Genomic DNA, 22,234 nt, shown 5'->3' with positions numbered 1-22,234 from the left:
CAGTTTCTCAGAAAGCTTCTTTCCAGATTTCAACTGAGGATATTTCCTTTTTCACCATAGCCCACTAGGGGCTTCCAAATATCACTTTGCCAATTCCACAAGAACTGTCTTAGCGAAAGGCTTCTTGAGGGGAAAGCTGTAACTCTGTGAGATGATTTCACAGAACGCAAGAAGTTTCTCAGAAAGCTTCTTTCTCTTTGTTATCAGAGGGTATTTCCTTTGGCCCTATAGTGTTCAAAGGTATCCGAAATATCTGTTCTCAGATTCCACATAAATAAGGCTAGCAAAGAGATCCACGAAATACAGATGTAACTCTGTGAGATGAATTAACAGAACACAACGCAGTTTCTCAGAAAGCCTCTTTCCAGATTTCATCTGAGGATATTTCCTTTTTCACCATAGCCCTCTATGGGATTCCAAATATCACTTTGCCAATTCCACAAGAACTGTCTTAGCGAAAGGCTTCTTGAGGGGAAAGCTGTAACTCTGTGAGATGATTTCACAGAACGCCAAGAAGTTTCTCAGAAAGCTTCTTTCTCTTTGTTATCGGAGGATATTTCCTTTGGCCCAATAGTCTTCAAAGGGATCCGAAATATCTGTTCTCAGATTCCACAGAAATAAGGCTAGCAAAGAGATCCACGAAATACAGATGTAACTCTGTGAGATGAATTAACAGAACACTAAGCAGTTTCTCAGAAAACTTATTTCCAGATTTCATCCGAGGATATTTCCTTTTTCACCATAGCCCTCTATGGGAACCAAATATTATTTTGCAAATTCCACAAGAACTGTCTTAGCGAAAAGCTTCTTGAGGGGAAAGCTGTAACTCTGTGAGTTGATTTCACAGAACACAAAGAAGTTTCTCAGAAAGCTTCTTTCTCTTTGTAATCGGAGAATATTTCCTTTGGCCCTATAGTCTTCAAAGGGATCCGAAATATCTGTTCTCAGATTCCACAGAAATAAGGCTGGCAAAGAGATCCACGAAATACAGATGTAACTCTGTGAGATGAATTAACAGAACACCAAGCAGTTTCTCAGAAAGCTTCTTTCCAGATTTCTTCTGAGGATATTTCCTTTTTCACCATAGCCCTCTTTGGGCTTCCAAATATCACTTTGCCAATTCCTCAAGAACTGTCTTAGCGAAAGGCTTCTTGAGGGGAAAGCTGTAACTCTGTGAGATGATTTCACAGAACACAAAGAAATTTCTCAGAAAGCTTCTTTCTCTTTGTTATCGGAGGATATTTCCTTTGGCCCTATAGTCTTCAAAGGGATCCGAAATATCTGTTCTCAGATTCCACAGAAATAAGGCTAGCAAAGAGATCCATGAAATACAGATGTAATTCTGTGAGATGAATAAACAGAACACTAAGCAGTTTCTCAGAAAGCTTCTTTCCAGATTTCATCTGAGGATATTTCCTTTTTCTCCAGAGCCCTATATGGGCCTCCAAATATCACTTTGCCAATTCCACAAGAACTGTCTTAGCGAAAGGCTTCTTGAGGGGAAAGCTGTAACTCGGTGAGATGATTTCACAGAACGCGAGGAAGTTTCTCAGAAAGCTTCTTTCCCTTTGTTATCGGAGGATATTTCCTTTGGCCCTATTGTCTTCAATGGGATTCGAAATATCTGTTCTCAGATTCCACAGAAATAAGGCTAGCAAAGAGATCCACGAAATACAGATGTAACTCTGTGAGATGAATTAAAAGAACACTAAGCAGTTTCTCAGAAAGCTTCTTTCCAGATTTCATCGCAGGATATTTCCTTTTTCACCATAGCCCTCTATGGGCTTCCAAATATCACTTTGCCAATTCAACTAGAAGTGTCTTAGCGTAAGGCTTCTTGAGGGGAAAGCTGTACCTCTGTGAGGTGATTTCAAAGAACACAAAGAAGTTTCTCAGGAAGCTTCTTTCTGTTTGTAATCGGAGGATATTTCCTTTGGCCCTATAGTCTTCAAAGGGATCTGAAACATCTGTTCTCAGATTCCACAGAAATAAGGCTAGCAAAGAGATCCACGAAATACAGATGTAACTCTGTGAGATGAATTAACAGAACACTAAGCAGTTTCTCAGAAAGCTTCTTTCCAGATTTCATCTGAGGATATTTCCTTTTTCACCATAGCCCTCTTTGGGCTTCCGAATAAGACTTTGCCAATTCCACAAGAACTGTCTTAGCGAAAGGCTTCTTGAGGGGAAAGCTGTAACTCTGTGAGATGATTTCACAGAACACAAAGAAATTTCTCAGAAAGCTTCCTTCTCTTTGTTATCTGAGGATATTTCCTTTGGCCCTATAGTGTTCAAAGGGATCTGAAATATCTGTTCTCAGATTCCACAGAAATAAGGCTAGCAAAGAGATCCACGAAATACAGATGTAACTCTGTGAGATGAATTAACAGAACACTAAGCAGTTTCTCAGAAAGCCTCTTTCCAGATTTCATCTGAGGATATTTCCTTTTTCACCATAGCCCTCTATGGGCTTCCAAATATCACTTTGCCAATTCCACAAGAACTGTCTTAGCGAAAGGCTTCTTGTGGGGAAAGGTGTAACTCTGTCAGATGATTTCACAGAACACAAAGTATTTTCTCAGAAAGCTTCTTTCTCTTTGTTTTCGGAGGATATTTCCTTTGGCCCTATTGTCTTCAATGGGATTAGAAATATCTGTTCTCAGATTCCACAGAAATAAGGCTAGCAAAGAGATCCACGAAATACAGATGTAACTCTGTGAGATGAATTCACAGAACACTAAGCAGTTTCTCAGAAAACTTCTTTCCAGATTTCATCGGAGGATATTTCCTTTTTCACCAGAGCCCTATATGGGCTTCCAAATATCACTTTGCCAATTCCACAAGAACTGTCTTAGCGAAAGGCTTCTTGAGGGGAAGCTGTAACTCTGTGAGATGATTTCACAGAACACGAAGAAGTTTCTCAGAAAGCTTCTTTCTCTTTGTAATCGGAGAATATTTCCTTTGGCCCTATAGTCTTCAAAGGGATCCGAAATATCTGTTCTCAGATTCCACAGAAATAAGGCTGGCAAAGAGATCCACGAAATACAGATGTAACTCTGTGAGATGAATTAACAGAACACCAAGCAGTTTCTCAGAAAGCTTCTTTCCAGATTTCTTCTGAGGATATTTCCTTTTTCACCATAGCCCTCTTTGGGCTTCCAAATATCACTTTGCCAATTCCTCAAGAACTGTCTTAGCGAAAGGCTTCTTGAGGGGAAAGCTGTAACTCTGTGAGATGATTTCACAGAACACAAAGAAATTTCTCAGAAAGCTTCTTTCTCTTTGTTATCGGAGGATATTTCCTTTGGCCCTATAGTCTTCAAAGGGATCCGAAATATCTGTTCTCAGATTCCACAGAAATAAGGCTAGCAAAGAGATCCATGAAATACAGATGTAATTCTGTGAGATGAATAAACAGAACACTAAGCAGTTTCTCAGAAAGCTTCTTTCCAGATTTCATCTGAGGATATTTCCTTTTTCTCCAGAGCCCTATATGGGCCTCCAAATATCACTTTGCCAATTCCACAAGAACTGTCTTAGCGAAAGGCTTCTTGAGGGGAAAGCTGTAACTCGGTGAGATGATTTCACAGAACGCGAGGAAGTTTCTCAGAAAGCTTCTTTCCCTTTGTTATCGGAGGATATTTCCTTTGGCCCTATTGTCTTCAATGGGATTCGAAATATCTGTTCTCAGATTCCACAGAAATAAGGCTAGCAAAGAGATCCACGAAATACAGATGTAACTCTGTGAGATGAATTAAAAGAACACTAAGCAGTTTCTCAGAAAGCTTCTTTCCAGATTTCATCGCAGGATATTTCCTTTTTCACCATAGCCCTCTATGGGCTTCCAAATATCACTTTGCCAATTCAACTAGAAGTGTCTTAGCGTAAGGCTTCTTGAGGGGAAAGCTGTACCTATGTGAGGTGATTTCAAAGAACACAAAGAAGTTTCTCAGGAAGCTTCTTTCTGTTTGTAATCGGAGGATATTTCCTTTGGCCCTATAGTCTTCAAAGGGATCTGAAACATCTGTTCTCAGATTCCACAGAAATAAGGCTAGCAAAGAGATCCACGAAATACAGATGTAACTCTGTGAGATGAATTAACAGAACACTAAGCAGTTTCTCAGAAAGCTTCTTTCCAGATTTCATCGGAGGATATTTCCTTTTTCACCATAGCCCTCTTTGGGCTTCCGAATAAGACTTTGCCAATTCCACAAGAACTGTCTTAGCGAAAGGCTTCTTGAGGGGAAAGCTGTAACTCTGTGAGATGATTTCACAGAACACAAAGAAATTTCTCAGAAAGCTTCCTTCTCTTTGTTATCTGAGGATATTTCCTTTGGCCCTATAGTGTTCAAAGGGATCTGAAATATCTGTTCTCAGATTCCACAGAAATAAGGCTAGCAAAGAGATCCACGAAATACAGATGTAACTCTGTGAGATGAATTAACAGAACACTAAGCAGTTTCTCAGAAAGCCTCTTTCCAGATTTCATCTGAGGATATTTCCTTTTTCACCATAGCCCTCTATGGGCTTCCAAATATCACTTTGCCAATTCCACAAGAACTGTCTTAGCGAAAGGCTTCTTGTGGGGAAAGGTGTAACTCTGTCAGATGATTTCACAGAACACAAAGTATTTTCTCAGAAAGCTTCTTTCTCTTTGTTTTCGGAGGATATTTCCTTTGGCCCTATTGTCTTCAATGGGATTAGAAATATCTGTTCTCAGATTCCACAGAAATAAGGCTAGCAAAGAGATCCACGAAATACAGATGTAACTCTGTGAGATGAATTCACAGAACACTAAGCAGTTTCTCAGAAAACTTCTTTCCAGATTTCATCGGAGGATATTTCCTTTTTCACCAGAGCCCTATATGGGCTTCCAAATATCACTTTGCCAATTCCACAAGAACTGTCTTAGCGAAAGGCTTCTTGAGGGGAAGCTGTAACTCTGTGAGATGATTTCACAGAACACGAAGAAGTTTCTCAGAAAGCTTCTTTCTCTTTGTAATCGGAGAATATTTCCTTTGGCCCTATAGTCTTCAAAGGGATCCGAAATATCTGTTCTCAGATTCCACAGAAATAAGGCTGGCAAAGAGATCCACGAAATACAGATGTAACTCTGTGAGATGAATTAACAGAACACCAAGCAGTTTCTCAGAAAGCTTCTTTCCAGATTTCTTCTGAGGATATTTCCTTTTTCACCATAGCCCTCTTTGGGCTTCCAAATATCACTTTGCCAATTCCTCAAGAACTGTCTTAGCGAAAGGCTTCTTGAGGGGAAAGCTGTAACTCTGTGAGATGATTTCACAGAACACAAAGAAATTTCTCAGAAAGCTTCTTTCTCTTTGTTATCGGAGGATATTTCCTTTGGCCCTATAGTCTTCAAAGGGATCCGAAATATCTGTTCTCAGATTCCACAGAAATAAGGCTAGCAAAGAGATCCATGAAATACAGATGTAATTCTGTGAGATGAATAAACAGAACACTAAGCAGTTTCTCAGAAAGCTTCTTTCCAGATTTCATCTGAGGATATTTCCTTTTTCTCCAGAGCCCTATATGGGCCTCCAAATATCACTTTGCCAATTCCACAAGAACTGTCTTAGCGAAAGGCTTCTTGAGGGGAAAGCTGTAACTCGGTGAGATGATTTCACAGAACGCGAGGAAGTTTCTCAGAAAGCTTCTTTCCCTTTGTTATCGGAGGATATTTCCTTTGGCCCTATTGTCTTCAATGGGATTCGAAATATCTGTTCTCAGATTCCACAGAAATAAGGCTAGCAAAGAGATCCACGAAATACAGATGTAACTCTGTGAGATGAATTAAAAGAACACTAAGCAGTTTCTCAGAAAGCTTCTTTCCAGATTTCATCGCAGGATATTTCCTTTTTCACCATAGCCCTCTATGGGCTTCCAAATATCACTTTGCCAATTCAACTAGAAGTGTCTTAGCGTAAGGCTTCTTGAGGGGAAAGCTGTACCTCTGTGAGGTGATTTCAAAGAACACAAAGAAGTTTCTCAGGAATCTTCTTTCTGTTTGTAATCGGAGGATATTTCCTTTGGCCCTATAGTCTTCAAAGGGATCTGAAACATCTGTTCTCAGATTCCACAGAAATAAGGCTAGCAAAGAGATCCACGAAATACAGATGTAACTCTGTGAGATGAATTAACAGAACACTAAGCAGTTTCTCAGAAAGCTTCTTTCCAGATTTCATCTGAGGATATTTCCTTTTTCACCATAGCCCTCTTTGGGCTTCCGAATAAGACTTTGCCAATTCCACAAGAACTGTCTTAGCGAAAGGCTTCTTGAGGGGAAAGCTGTAACTCTGTGAGATGATTTCACAGAACACAAAGAAATTTCTCAGAAAGCTTCCTTCTCTTTGTTATCTGAGGATATTTCCTTTGGCCCTATAGTGTTCAAAGGGATCTGAAATATCTGTTCTCAGATTCCACAGAAATAAGGCTAGCAAAGAGATCCACGAAATACAGATGTAACTCTGTGAGATGAATTAACAGAACACTAAGCAGTTTCTCAGAAAGCCTCTTTCCAGATTTCATCTGAGGATATTTCCTTTTTCACCATAGCCCTCTATGGGCTTCCAAATATCACTTTGCCAATTCCACAAGAACTGTCTTAGCGAAAGGCTTCTTGTGGGGAAAGGTGTAACTCTGTCAGATGATTTCACAGAACACAAAGTATTTTCTCAGAAAGCTTCTTTCTCTTTGTTTTCGGAGGATATTTCCTTTGGCCCTATTGTCTTCAATGGGATTAGAAATATCTGTTCTCAGATTCCACAGAAATAAGGCTAGCAAAGAGATCCACGAAATACAGATGTAACTCTGTGAGATGAATTCACAGAACACTAAGCAGTTTCTCAGAAAACTTCTTTCCAGATTTCATCGGAGGATATTTCCTTTTTCACCAGAGCCCTATATGGGCTTCCAAATATCACTTTGCCAATTCCACAAGAACTGTCTTAGCGAAAGGCTTCTTGAGGGGAAGCTGTAACTCTGTGAGATGATTTCACAGAACACGAAGAAGTTTCTCAGAAAGCTTCTTTCTCTTTGTTATCGGAGGATATTTCCTTTGGCCCTCTTGTCTTCAAAGGGATCCGAAATATCTGTTCTCAGATTCCACAGAAATAAGGCTAGCAAAGACATCCACGAAATACAGATGTAACTCTGTGAGATGAATTAACAGAACACCAAGCTGTTTCGCAGAAAGCTTCTTTCCAGATTTCATCTGAGGATATTTCCTTTTTCACCAGAGCCCTCTATGGGCTTCCAAATATCACTTTGCCAATTCCACAAGAAGTGTCTTAGCGTAAGGCTTCTTGAGGGGAAAGCTGTACCTCTGTGAGGTGGTTTCAAAGAACACAAAGAAGTTTCTCAGGAAGGCTCTTTCTGTTTGTAATCGGAGGATATATCCTTTGGCCCTATAGTCTTCAAAGGGATCCGAAATATCTGTTCCCAGATTCCACAGAAATAAGGCTAGCAAAGAGATCCACGAAATACAGATGAACTCTGTGAGATGAATTAACAGAACACTAGGCAGTTTCTCAGAAAGCTTCTTTCCAGATTTCATCTGAGGATATTTCCTTTTTCACCATAGCCCTCTTTGGGCTTCCGAATATCACTTTGCCAATTCCACAAGAACTGTCTTAGCGAAAGGCTTCTTCAGGTTAAAGCTGTAACTCTGTGAGATGATTTCACAGAACATAAAGAAATTTCTCAGAAAGCTTCTTTCTCTTTGTTATCGGAGGATATTTCCTTTGGCCCTATATTCTTCAAAGGGATCCGAAAAATCTGTTCTCAGATTCCACAGAAATAAGGCTAGCAAAGAGATCCACGAAATACAGATGTAACTCTGTGAGATGAATTAACAGAACACTAAGCAGTTTCTCAGAAAGCTTATTTCCAGATTTCATCTGAGGATATTTCCTTTTTCACCATAGCCCTCTATGGGCTTCCAAATATCACTTTGCCAATTCCACAAGAACTGTCTTAGCGAAAGGCTTCTTTTGGGGAAAGCTGTACGTCTGTGAGATGATTTCACAGAACACAAAGAAATTTCTCAGAAAGCTTCTTTCTCTTTGTTATCAGAGGATATTTCCTTTGGCCCTATTGTCTTGAAAGGGATCTGAAATATCTGTTCTCAGATTCCACAGAAATAAGGCTAGCAAAGAGATCCACGAAAAACAGATGTAACTCTGTGAGATGAATTAACAGAACACCAAGCAGTTTCTCAGAAAGCTTCTTTCCAGATTTCATCTGAGGATATTTCCTTTTTCACCATAGCCCGCTATGGCCTTCCAAATATCACTTTTCCAATTCCACAAGAACTGTCTTAGCGAAAGGCTTCTTGAGGGAAAGCTGTAACTCTGTGAGATGAATTCACAGAACACAAAGAAGTTTCTCAGAAAGCTTCTTTCCCTTTGTTTTCGGAGGATATTTTCTTTGGCCCTCTTGTCTTCAAAGGGATCCGAAATATCTGTTCTCAGATTCCACAGAAATAAGGCTAGCAAAGAGATCCAGGAAATACAGATATAACTCTGTGATATGAATTAACAGAACACCAAGCAGTTTCTCAGAAAGCTTCCTTCCAGATTTCATCTGAGGATATTTCCTTTTTCACCATAGCCCTCTATGGGCTTCCAAATATCACTTTGCCAATTCCAAGAGAACTGTCTTAGCGAAAGGCTTCTTGAGAGGAAAGCTGTAACTCTGTGAGATGATTTCACAGAACACAAAAAATTTTTTCAGAAAGCTTCTTTCTCTTTGTTATCGGAGGATATTTCCTTTGGCCCTATAGTCTTCAAAGGGATCCGAAATATCTTTTCTCAGATTCCACAGAAATAAGGTTAGCAAAGAGATCCACGAAATACAGATGTAACTCGGTGGGATGAATTAACAGTACACTGAGCAGTTTCTCAGAAAGCTTCTTTCCAGATTTCATCTGAGGATATTTCCTTTTTCACCATAGCACTCTAAGGGCTTCCAAATATCACTTTGCCAATTCCACAAGAACTGTCTTAGCGAAAGGCTTCTTGAGGGGAAAGCTGTAACTCTGTGAGATGATTTCACAGAACGCAAAGAAGTTTCTCAGAAAGCTTCTTTCTCTTTGTTATCAGAGGGTATTTCCTTTGGCCCTATAGTCTTCAAAGTGATCCGAAATATCAGTTCTCAGATTCCACAGAAATAAGGCTAGCAAAGAGATCCACGAAATACAGATGTAACTCTGTGAGATGAATTAACAGAACACCAAGCAGTTTCTCAGAAAGCCTCTTTCCAGATTTCATCTGAGGATATTTCCTTTTTCACCATAGCCCTCTATGGGCTTCCAAATATCACTTTGCCAATTCCACAAGAACTGTCTTAGCGAAAGGCTTCTTGAGGGGAAAGCTGTAACTCTGTGAGATGATTTCACAGAACGCCAAGAAGTTTCTCAGAAAGCTTCTTTCTCTTTGTTATCGGAGGATATTTCCTTTGGCCCTATAGTCTTCAAAGGGATCCGAAATATCTGTTCTCAGATTCCACAGAAATAAGGCTAGCAAAGAGATCCACGAAATACAGATGTAACTCTGTGAGATGAATTAACAGAACACTAAGCAGTTTCTCAGAAAGCTTCTTTGCAGATTTCATCTGAGGATATTTGCTTTTTCACCATAGCCCTCTATGGGCTTCCAAATATCACTTTGCCAATTCTACAAGAACTGTCTTAGAAACGACAGGCTTCTTGAGGGGAAAGCTGTAACTCTGTGAGATGATTTCACAGAACACAAAGAATTTTCTCAGAAAACTTCTTTCTCTTTGTTATCGGAAGATATTTCCTTTGGCCCTATTGTCTTCAAAGGCATCCGAAATTCCTGTTCTCAGATTCCACAGAAAAAAGGCTAGCAAAGAGATCCACGAAATACAGATGTAACTCTGTGAGATGAATTAACAGAACACTGAGCAGTTTCTCAGAAAGCTTCTTTCCAGATTTCATCTGAGGATATTTCCTTTTTCACCATAGCCCTCTTGGGCTTCCAAATATCACTTTGCCAATTCCACAAGAAGTGTCTTAGCGTAAGGCTTCTTGAGGGAAAAGCTGTATCTCTGTGAGTTGATTTCAAAGAACGCCAAGAAGTTTCTCAGGAAGCTTCTTTCTCTTTGTTATCGGAAGATATTTCCTTTGGCCCTATAGTCTTCAAAGGGATCCGAAATATCTGTTCTCAGATTCCACAGAAATAAGGCTAGCAAAGAGATCCACGAAATACAGATGTAACTCTGTGAAATGAATTAACATAACACTAAGCAGTTTCTCAGAAAGCTTCTTTCCAGATTTCATCTGAGGATATTTCCTTTTTCACCATAGCCCTCTATGGGCTTCCAAATATCACTTTGCCAATTCCTCAAGAACTGTCATAACGAAAGGCTTCTTGAGGGGAAAGCTGTAACTCTGTGAGATGATTTCGCAGAACACAAAGATGTTTCTCAGACAGCTTCTTTCTCTTTGTTATCGGAGGATATTTCCTTTGGCCCAATAGTCTTCAAAGGGATCCGAAATATCATTTCTCAGATTCCACAGAAAAAAGGCTAGCAAAGAGATCCACGAAATACAGATGTAACTCTGTGAGATGAATTAACAGAACACTAAGCAGTTTCTCAGAAAGCTTCTTTCCAGATTTCATGTGAGGATATTTCCTTTTTCACCAGAGCCCTCTATGGGCTTCCAAATATCACTTTGCCAATTCCAGAAGAAGTGTCTTAGCGTAAGGCTTCCTGAGGGGAACGCTGTAAATCTGTGAGTTGATTTCACAGAACACAAAGAAGTTTCTCAGGAAGCTTCTTTCTCTTTGTAATCGGAGGATATTTCCTTTGGCCCTGTAGTCTTCAAAGGGATCCGAAACATCTGTTCTCAGATTCCACAGAAATAAGGTAAGCAAAGAGATCCACGAAATACAGATGTAACTCTGTGAGATGAATTAACAGAACACTAAGCAGTTTCTCAGAAAGCTTCTTTCCAGATTTCATCTGAGGATATTTCCTTTTTCATCAGAGCCCTCTATGGGCTTCCAAATATCACTTTGCCAATTCCACAAGAAGTATCTTAGCGTAAGGCTTCTTGAGGGGAACGCTGTAACTCTGTGAGTTGATTTCACAGAACACAATGAAGTTTCTCAGAAAGCTTCTTTCTCTTTGTTATCGGAGGATATTTCCTTTGGCCCTATAGTCTTCAAAGGGATCCGAAATATCTGTTCTCAGATTCCACAGAAATAAGGCTAGCAAAGAGATCCACGAAATACAGATGTAACTCTGTGAGATGAATTCACAGAACACTAAGCAGTTTCTCAGAAAGTTTCTTTCCAGATTTCATCTGAGGATATTTCCTTTTTCACCATATCTCTCTATGGGCTTCCAAATATCACTTTGCCAATTCCACAAGAACTGTCTTAGCGAAAGGCTTCTTGAGGGGAAAGCTGTAACTCTCTGAGATGATTTCACAGAACACAAAGAAGTTTCTCAGAAAGCTTCTTTCTCTTTGTTATCGGAGGATATTTCCTTTGGCCCTATAGTCTTCAAAGGGATCCGAAATATCTGTTCTCATATTCCACAGAAATAAGGCTAAGAAAGAGATCTACGAAATACAGATGTATCTCTGTGAGATGAATTAACAGAACACTAAGCAGTTTCTCAGAAAGCTTCTTTCCAGATTTCATCTGAGGATATTTCCTTTTTCACCATAGCCCTCTATGGGCTTCCAAATATCACTGTGCCATTCCACAAGAACTGTCTTAGCGAATGGCTTCTTGATGGGAAAACTGTAACTCTGTGAGATGACTTCACAGAACCCAAAGATGTTACTCAGAAAGCTTCTTTCTCTTTGTTATCGGAGGATATTTCCTTTGGCCCTATAGTCTTCAAAGTGATCTGAAATATCTGTTCTCAGATTCCACAGAAATAAGGCTAGCAAATAGATCCATGAAATACAGATGTAACTCTGTGAGATGAATTAACAGAACACTAAGCAGTTTCTCATAAAGCTTCTTTCCAGATTTCATCTGTGGATATTTCCTTTTTCACCATAGCCCACTAAGGGCTTCCAAATATCGCTTTGCCAATTCCACAAGAACTGTCTTAGCGAAAGGCTTCTTGAGGAGAAAGCTGTAACTCTGTTAGATGATTTTACAGAACACAAAGGAGTTTCTCAGAAAGCTTCTTTCTCTTTGTTATCGGAGGATATTTCCTTTGGCCCTATAGTCTTCAAAGGGATCCGAATTATCTGTTCTCAGATTCCACAGAAATAAGGCTACCAAAGAGATCCACGAAATACAGATGTAACTCTGAGAGATGAATTAACAGAACACTAAGCAGTTTCTCAGAAAGCTTCTTTCCAGATTTAATCTGAGGATATTTCCTTTTTCACCAGAGCCCTCTATGGGCTTCCAAATATCACTTTGCCAATTCCACAAGAACTGTCATAGCGAAAGGCTTCTTGAGGGGAAAGCTGTAACTCTGTGAGATGATTTCACTGAACACAAAGAAGTTTCTCAGAAAGCTTCTTTCTCTATGTTATCGGAGTATATTTCCTTTGGCCCTATAGTCTTCAAAGGGATCTGAAACATCTGTTCTCAGATTCCACAGATATAAGGTAAGCAAAGAGATCCACGAAACACAGATGTAACTCGGTGGGATGAATTAACAGTACACTAAGCAGTTTCTCAGAAAGCTTCTTTCCAGATTTCATCTGAGGATATTTCCTTTTTCACCATAGCACTCTAAGGGCTTCCAAATATCACTTTGCCAATTCCACAAGAACTGTCTTAGCGAAAGGCTTCTTGAGGGGAAAGCTGTACCTCTGTGAGATGATTTCACAGAACGCAAAGAAGTTTCTCAGAAAGCTTCTTTCTCTTTGTTATCAGAGGGTATTTCCTTTGGCCCTATAGTCTTCAAAGTGATCCGAAATATCAGTTCTCAGATTCCACAGAAATAAGGCTGCAAAGAGATCCACGAAATACAGATGTAACTCTGTGAGATGAATTAACAGAAAACCAAGCAGTTTCTCAGAAAGCCTCTTTCCAGATTTCATCTGAGGATATTTCCTTTTTCATCATAGACCTCTATGGGCTTCCAAATATCACTTTGCCAATTCCACAAGAACGGTCTTAGCGAAAGGCTTCTTGAGGGGAAAGCTGTAACTCTGTGAGATGATTTCAAAGAAGGCCAAGAAGTTTCTCAGAAAGCTTCTTTCTCTTTGTTATCGGAGGATATTTCCTTTGGCCCTATAGTCTTCAAAGGGATCCGAAATATCTGTTCTGAGATTCCACAGAAATAAGGCTAGCAAAGAGATCCACGAAATACAGATGTAACTCTGTGAGATGAATTAACAGAACACTAAGAAGTTTCTCAGAAAACTTCTTTCCAGATTTCATCTGAGGATATTTCCTTTTTCACCATAGCCCTCTATGGGCTTCCAAATATCACTTTTCCCATTCCACAAGAACTATCTTAGCGAAAAGCTTCTTGAGGGGAAAGCTGTAACTCTGTGAGTTGATTTCACAGAACACAAAGAAGTTTCTCAGAAAGCTTCTTTCTCTTTGTAATCGGAGAATATTTCCTTTGGCCCTATAGTCTTCAAAGGGATCCGAAATATCTGTTCTCAGATTCCACAGAAATAAGGCTTGCAAAGAGATCCACGAAATACAGATGTAACTCTGTGAGATGAATTAACAGAACACTAAGCAGTTTCTCAGAAAGCTTCTTTCCAGATTTCAACTGAGGATATTTCCTTTTTCACCATAGCCCAATAGGGGCATCCAAATATCACTTTGCCAATTCAACAAGAACTGTCTTAGCGAAAGGCTTCTTGAGGGGAAAGCTGTAACTCTGTGAGATGATTTCACAGAACGCCAAGAAGTTTCTCACACAGCTTCTTTCTCTTTGTTATCGGAGGATATTTCCTTTGGCCCAATAGTCTTCAAAGGGATCCGAAATATCATTTCCCAGATTCCACAGAAAAAAGGCTAGCAAAGAGATCCACGAAATACAGATGTAACTCTGTGAGATGAATTAACAGAACACTAAGCAGTTTCTCAGAAAGCTTCTTTCCAGATTTCATGTGAGGATATTTCCTTTTTCACCAGAGCCCTCTATGGGCTTCCAAATATCACTTTGCCAATTCCAGAAGAAGTGTCTTAGCGTAAGGCTTCCTGAGGGGAACGCTGTAAATCTGTGAGTTGATTTCACAGAACACAAAGAAGTTTCTCAGGAAGCTTCTTTCTCTTTGTAATCGGAGGATATTTCCTTTGGCCCTGTAGTCTTCAAAGGGATCCGAAACATCTGTTCTCAGATTCCACAGAAATAAGGTAAGCAAAGAGATCCACGAAATACAGATGTAACTCTGTGAGATGAATTAACAGAACACTAAGCAGTTTCTCAGAAAGCTTCTTTCCAGATTTCATCTGAGGATATTTCCTTTTTCATCAGAGCCCTCTATGGGCTTCCAAATATCACTTTGCCAATTCCACAAGAAGTATCTTAGCGTAAGGCTTCTTGAGGGGAACGCTGTAACTCTGTGAGTTGATTTCTCAGAACACAAAGAAGTTTCTCAGAAAGCTTCTTTCTCTTTGTTATCGGAGGATATTTCCTTTGGCCCTATAGTCTTCAAAGGGATCCGAAATATCTGTTCTCAGATTCCACAGAAATAAGGCTAGCAAAGAGATCCACGAAATACAGATGTAACTCTGTGAGATGAATTCACAGAACACTAAGCAGTTTCTCAGAAAGCTTCTTTCCAGATTTCATCTGAGGATATTTCCTTTTTCACCATATCTCTCTATGGGCTTCCAAATATCACTTTGCCAATTCCACAAGAACTGTCTTAGCGAAAGGCTTCTTGAGGGGAAAGCTGTAACTCTGTGAGATGATTTCAAAGAAGGCCAAGAAGTTTCTCAGAAAGCTTCTTTCTCTTTGTTATCGGAGGATATTTCCTTTGGCCCTATAGTCTTCAAAGGGATCCGAAATATCTGTTCTCAGATTCCACAGAAATAAGGCTAGCAAAGAGATCCACGAAATACAGATGTAACTCTGTGAGATGAATTAACAGAACACTAAGCAGTTTCTCAGAAAACTTCTTTGCAGATTTCATCTGAGGATATTTGCTTTTTCACCATAGCCCTCTATGGGCTTCCAAATATCACTTTGCCAATTCTACAAGAACTGTCTTAGAAACGACAGGCTTCTTGAGGGGAAAGCTGTAACTCTGTGAGATGATTTCACAGAACACAAAGAATTTTCTCAGAAAACTTCTTTCTCTTTGTTATCGGAAGATATTTCCTTTGGCCCTATTGTCTTCAAAGGCATCCGAAATTCCTGTTCTCAGATTCCACAGAAAAAAGGCTAGCAAAGAGATCCACGAAATACAGATGTAACTCTGTGAGATGAATTAACAGAACACTGAGCAGTTTCTCAGAAAGCTTCTTTCCAGATTTCATCTGAGGATATTTCCTTTTTCACCATAGCCCTCTTGGGCTTCCAAATATCACTTTGCCAATTCCACAAGAAGTGTCTTAGCGTAAGGCTTCTTGAGGGAAAAGCTGTATCTCTGTGAGTTGATTTCAAAGAACGCCAAGAAGTTTCTCAGGAAGCTTCTTTCTCTTTGTTATCGGAAGATATTTCCTTTGGCCCTATAGTCTTCAAAGGGATCCGAAATATCTGTTCTCAGATTCCACAGAAATAAGGCTAGCAAAGAGATCCACGAAATACAGATGTAACTCTGTGAAATGAATTAACAGAACACTAAGCAGTTTCTCAGAAAGCTTCTTTCCAGATTTCATCTGAGGATATTTCCTTTTTCACCATAGCCCTCTATGGGCTTCCAAATATCACTTTGCCAATTCCTCAAGAACTGTCATAACGAAAGGCTTCTTGAGGGGAAAGCTGTAACTCTGTGAGATGATTTCGCAGAACACAAAGATGTTTCTCACACAGCTTCTTTCTCTTTGTTATCGGAGGATATTTCCTTTGGCCCAATAGTCTTCAAAGGGATCCGAAATATCATTTCCCAGATTCCACAGAAAAAAGGCTAGCAAAGAGATCCACGAAATACAGATGTAACTCTGTGAGATGAATTAACAGAACACTAAGCAGTTTCTCAGAAAGCTTCTTTCCAGATTTCATGTGAGGATATTTCCTTTTTCACCAGAGCCCTCTATGGGCTTCCAAATATCACTTTGCCAATTCCAGAAGAAGTGTCTTAGCGTAAGGCTTCCTGAGGGGAACGCTGTAAATCTGTGAGTTGATTTCACAGAACACAAAGAAGTTTCTCAGGAAGCTTCTTTCTCTTTGTAATCGGAGGATATTTCCTTTGGCCCTGTAGTCTTCAAAGGGATCCGAAACATCTGTTCTCAGATTCCACAGAAATAAGGTAAGCAAAGAGATCCACGAAATACAGATGTAACTCTGTGAGATGAATTAACAGAACACTAAGCAGTTTCTCAGAAAGCTTCTTTCCAGATTTCATCTGAGGATATTTCCTTTTTCATCAGAGCCCTCTATGGGCTTCCAAATATCACTTTGCCAATTCCACAAGAAGTATCTTAGCGTAAGGCTTCTTGAGGGGAACGCTGTAACTCTGTGAGTTGATTTCACAGAACACAAAGAAGTTTCTCAGAAAGCTTCTTTCTCTTTGTTATCGGAGGATATTTCCTTTGGCCCTATAGTCTTCAAAGGGATCCGAAATATCTGTTCTCAGATTCCACAGAAATAAGGCTAGCAAAGAGATCCACGAAATACAGATGTAACTCTGTGAGATGAATTCACAGAACACTAAGCAGTTTCTCAGAAAGCTTCTTTCCAGATTTCATCTGAGGATATTTCCTTTTTCACCATATCTCTCTATGGGCTTCCAAATATCACTTTGCCAATTCCACAAGAACTGTCTTAGCGAAAGGCTTCTTGAGGGGAAAGCTGTAACTCTCTGAGATGATTTCACAGAACACAAAGAAGTTTCTCAGAAAGCTTCTTTCTCTTTGTTATCGGAGGATATTTCCTTTGGCCCTATAGTCTTCAAAGGGATCCGAAATATCTGTTCTCATATTCCACAGAAATAAGGCTAAGAAAGAGATCTACGAAATACAGATGTATCTCTGTGAGATGAATTAACAGAACACTAAGCAGTTTCTCAGAAAGCTTCTTTCCAGATTTCATCTGAGGATATTTCCTTTTTCACCATAGCCCTCTATGGGCTTCCAAATATCACTGTGCCATTCCACAAGAACTGTCTTAGCGAATGGCTTCTTGATGGGAAAACTGTAACTCTGTGAGATGACTTCACAGAACCCAAAGATGTTACTCAGAAAGCTTCTTTCTCTTTGTTATCGGAGGATATTTCCTTTGGCCCTATAGTCTTCAAAGTGATCTGAAATATCTGTTCTCAGATTCCACAGAAATAAGGCTAGCAAATAGATCCATGAAATACAGATGTAACTCTGTGAGATGAATTAACAGAACACTAAGCAGTTTCTCATAAAGCTTCTTTCCAGATTTCATCTGTGGATATTTCCTTTTTCACCATAGCCCACTAAGGGCTTCCAAATATCGCTTTGCCAATTCCACAAGAACTGTCTTAGCGAAAGGCTTCTTGAGGAGAAAGCTGTAACTCTGTTAGATGATTTTACAGAACACAAAGAAGTTTCTCAGAAAGCTTCTTTCTCTTTGTTATCGGAGGATATTTCCTTTGGCCCTATAGTCTTCAAAGGGATCCGAATTATCTGTTCTCAGATTCCACAGAAATAAGGCTACCAAAGAGATCCACGAAATACAGATGTAATTCTGAGAGATGAATTAACAGAACACTAAGCAGTTTCTCAGAAAGCTTCTTTCCAGATTTAATCTGAGGATATTTCCTTTTTCACCAGAGCCCTCTATGGGCTTCCAAATATCACTTTGCCAATTCCACAAGAACTGTCATAGCGAAAGGCTTCTTGAGGGGAAAGCTGTAACTCTGTGAGATGATTTCACTGAACACAAAGAAGTTTCTCAGAAAGCTTCTTTCTCTATGTTATCGGAGTATATTTCCTTTGGCCCTATAGTCTTCAAAGGGATCTGAAACATCTGTTCTCAGATTCCACAGATATAAGGTAAGCAAAGAGATCCACGAAATACAGATGTAACTCGGTGGGATGAATTAACAGTACACTAAGCAGTTTCTCAGAAAGCTTCTTTCCAGATTTCATCTGAGGATATTTCCTTTTTCACCATAGTACTCTAAGGGCTTCCAAATATCACTTTGCCAATTCCACAAGAACTGTCTTAGCGAAAGGCTTCTTGAGGGGAAAGCTGTACCTCTGTGAGATGATTTCACAGAACGCAAAGAAGTTTCTCAGAAAGCTTCTTTCTCTTTGTTATCAGAGGGTATTTCCTTTGGCCCTATAGTCTTCAAAGTGATCCGAAATATCAGTTCTCAGATTCCACAGAAATAAGGCTGCAAAGAGATCCACGAAATACAGATGTAACTCTGTGAGATGAATTAACAGAAAACCAAGCAGTTTCTCAGAAAGCCTCTTTCCAGATTTCATCTGAGGATATTTCCTTTTTTATCATAGACCTCTATGGGCTTCCAAATATCACTTTGCCAATTCCACAAGAACTGTCTTAGCGAAAGGCTTCTTGAGGGGAAAGCTGTAACTCTGTGAGATGATTTCAAAGAAGGCCAAGAAGTTTCTCAGAAAGCTTCTTTCTCTTTGTTATCGGAGGATATTTCCTTTGGCCCTATAGTCTTCAAAGGGATCCGAAATATCTGTTCTGAGATTCCACAGAAATAAGGCTAGCAAAGAGATCCACGAAATACAGATGTAACTCTGTGAGATGAATTAACAGAACACTAAGAAGTTTCTCAGAAAACTTCTTTCCAGATTTCATCTGAGGATATTTCCTTTTTCACCATAGCCCTCTATGGGCTTCCAAATATCACTTTTCCCATTCCACAAGAACTATCTTAGCGAAAAGCTTCTTGAGGGGAAAGCTGTAACTCTGTGAGTTGATTTCACAGAACACAAAGAAGTTTCTCAGAAAGCTTCTTTCTCTTTGTAATCGGAGAATATTTCCTTTGGCCCTATAGTCTTCAAAGGGATCCGAAATATCTGTTCTCAGATTCCACAGAAATAAGGCTTGCAAAGAGATCCACGAAATACAGATGTAACTCTGTGAGATGAATTAACAGAACACTAAGCAGTTTCTCAGAAAGCTTCTTTCCAGATTTCAACTGAGGATATTTCCTTTTTCACCATAGCCCAATAGGGGCATCCAAATATCACTTTGCCAATTCAACAAGAACTGTCTTAGCGAAAGGCTTCTTGAGGGGAAAGCTGTAACTCTGTGAGATGATTTCACAGAACGCCAAGAAGTTTCTCAGAAAGCTTCTTTCTCTTTGTTATCAGAGGGTATTTCCTTTGGCCCTATAGTCTTCAAAGGGATCCCAAATATCTGTTCTCAGATTCCACATAAATAAGGCTAGCAAAGAGATCCACGAAATACAGATGTAACTCTGTGAGATGAATTAACAGAACACCAAGCAGTTTCTCAGAAAGCTTCTTTCCAGATTTCAACTGAGGATATTTCCTTTTTCACCATAGCCCTCTATGGGCTTCCAAATATCACTTTGCCAATTCCACAAGAACTGTCTTAGCGAAAGGCTTCTTGAGGGGAAAGCTGTAACTCTGTGAGATGATTTCAAAGAAGGCCAAGAAGTTTCTCAGAAAGCTTCTTTCTCTTTGTTATCGGAGGATATTTCCTTTGGCCCTATAGTCTTCAAAGGGATCCGAAATATCTGTTCTCAGATTCCACAGAAATAAGGCTAGCAAAGAGATCCACGAAATACAGATGTAACTCTGTGAGATGAATTAACAGAACACTAAGCAGTTTCTCAGAAAACTTCTTTCCAGATTACATCTGAGGATATTTCCTTTTTCACCGTAACCCTCTATGGGCTTCCAAATATCACTTTTCCCATTCCACAAGAACTCTCTTAGCGAAAAGCTTCTTGAGGGGAAAGCTGTAACTCTGTGAGTTGATTTCACAGAACACAAAGAAGTTTCTCAGAAAGCTTCTTTCTCTTTGTAATCGGAGATTATTTCCTTTGGCCCTATAGTCTTCAAAGGGATCCGAAATATCTGTTCTCAGATTCCACAGAAATAAGGCTTGCAAAGAGATCCACGAAATACAGATGTAACTCTGTGAGATGAATTAACAGAATACTAAGCAGTTTCTCAGAAAGCTTCTTTCCAGATTTCAACTGAGGATATTTCCTTTTTCAACATAGCCCACTGGGGTCTTCCAAATATCACTTTGCCAATTCCACAAGAACTGTCTTAGCGAAAGGCTTCTTGAGGGGAAAGCTGTAACTCTGTGAGATGATTTCACATAACGCCAAGAAGTTTCTCAGAAAGCTTCTTTCTCTTTGTTAACGGAGGATATTTCCTTTGGCCCTATAGTCTTCAAAGGGATCCTAAATATCTGTTCTCAGATTCCACAGAAATAAGGCCAGCAAAGAGATCCACGAAATACAGATGTAACTCTGTGAGATGAATTAACAGAACACCAAGCAGTTTCTCAGAAAGCCTCTTTCCAGATTTCATCTGAGGATATTTCCTTTTTCACCATAGCCCTCTATGGGCTTCCAAATATCACTTTGCCATTTCCACAAGAACTGTCTTAGCGAAAGGCTTCTTGAGGGGAAAGCTGTAACTCTGTGAGATGATTTCACAGAACGCCAAGAAGTTTCTCAGAAAGCTTCTTTCTCTTTGTTATCGGAGGATATTTCCTTTGGCCCTATAATCTTCAAAGGGATCCGAAATATCTGTTCTCATATTCCACAGAATTAAGGCTAGCCAAGAGATTCACGAAATACAGATGTAACTCTGTGAGATGAATTAACAGAACACTAAGCAGTTTCTCAGATAACTTCTTTCCAGATTTCATCTGAGGATATTTCCTTTTTCACCATAGCCCTCTATGGGCTTCCAAATATCACTTTTCCAATTCTCAAGAACTGTCTTAGCGAATAGCTTCTTGAGGGGAAAGCTGTAACTCTGTGAGTTGATTTCACAGAACACAAAGAAGTTTCTCAGAAAGCTTCTTTCTCTTTGTAATAGGAGGATATTTCCTTTGGCCCTATAGTCTTCAAAGGGATCCGAAATATCTGTTCTCAGATTCCACAGAAATAAGGCTAGCAAAGGGATCCACGAAATACAGATGTAACTCTGTGAGATGAATTAACAGAACACTAAGCAGTTTCTCAGGAAGCTTCTTTCCAGATTTCATCTGAGTATATTTCCTTTTTCAACATAGCCCTCTATGGGATTCCAAATATCACTTTGCCAATTCCATAAGAACTGTCTTAGCGAAAGGCTTCTTGAGGGGAAAGCTGTAACTCTGTGAGATGATTTCACAGAACACAAAGAAGTTTCTCAGAAAGCTTCTTTCTCTTTGTTATTGGAGGATATTTTCTTTGGCCCTCTTGTCTTCAAAGGGATCCGAAATATCTGTTCTCAGATTCCACAGTAATAAGGCTAGCAAAGAGATCCACGAAACAAAGATGTAACTCTGTGATATGAATTAACAGAAAACCAAGCAGTTTCTCAGAAAGCTTCCTTCCAGATTTCATCTGAGGATATTTCCTTTTTCAAAATAGCCCTCTATGGGCTTCCAAATATCACATTGCCAATTCCAAGAGAACTGTCTAAGCGAAAGGCTTCTTGAGAGGAAAGCTGTAACTCTGTGAGATGATTTCACAGAACACAAAAAATTTTCGCAGAAAGCTTCTTTCTCTTTGTTATCGGAGGATATTTCCTTTGGCCCTGTAGTCTTCAAAGGGATCCGAAATATCTGTTCTCAGATTCCACAGAAATAAGGTAAGCAAAGAGATCCACGAAATACAGATGTAACTCTGTGAGATGAATTAACAGAACACTAAGCAGTTTCTCAGAAAGCTTCTTTCCAGATTTCATCTGAGGATATTTCCTTTTTCAACATAGCCCTCTATGGGCTTCCAAATATCACTTTGCCAATTCCACAAGAACTGTCTTAGCGAAAGGCTTCTTGAGGGGAAAGCTGTAACTCTGTGAGATGATTTCACAGAACGCCAAGAAGTTTCTCAGAAAGCTTCTTTCTCTTTGTTATCGGAGGATATTTCTTTGGCCCTATAGTCTTCAAAGGGATCCGAAATATCTGTTCTCAGATTCCACAGAAATAAGGCTAGCAAAGA

This window comes from Macaca nemestrina, chromosome 15 (assembly GCF_043159975.1).
Source record: "Macaca nemestrina isolate mMacNem1 chromosome 15, mMacNem.hap1, whole genome shotgun sequence".
Taxonomy (NCBI): domain Eukaryota; kingdom Metazoa; phylum Chordata; class Mammalia; order Primates; family Cercopithecidae; genus Macaca; species Macaca nemestrina.
Note: the sequence above shows the minus strand (reverse complement) of the source record.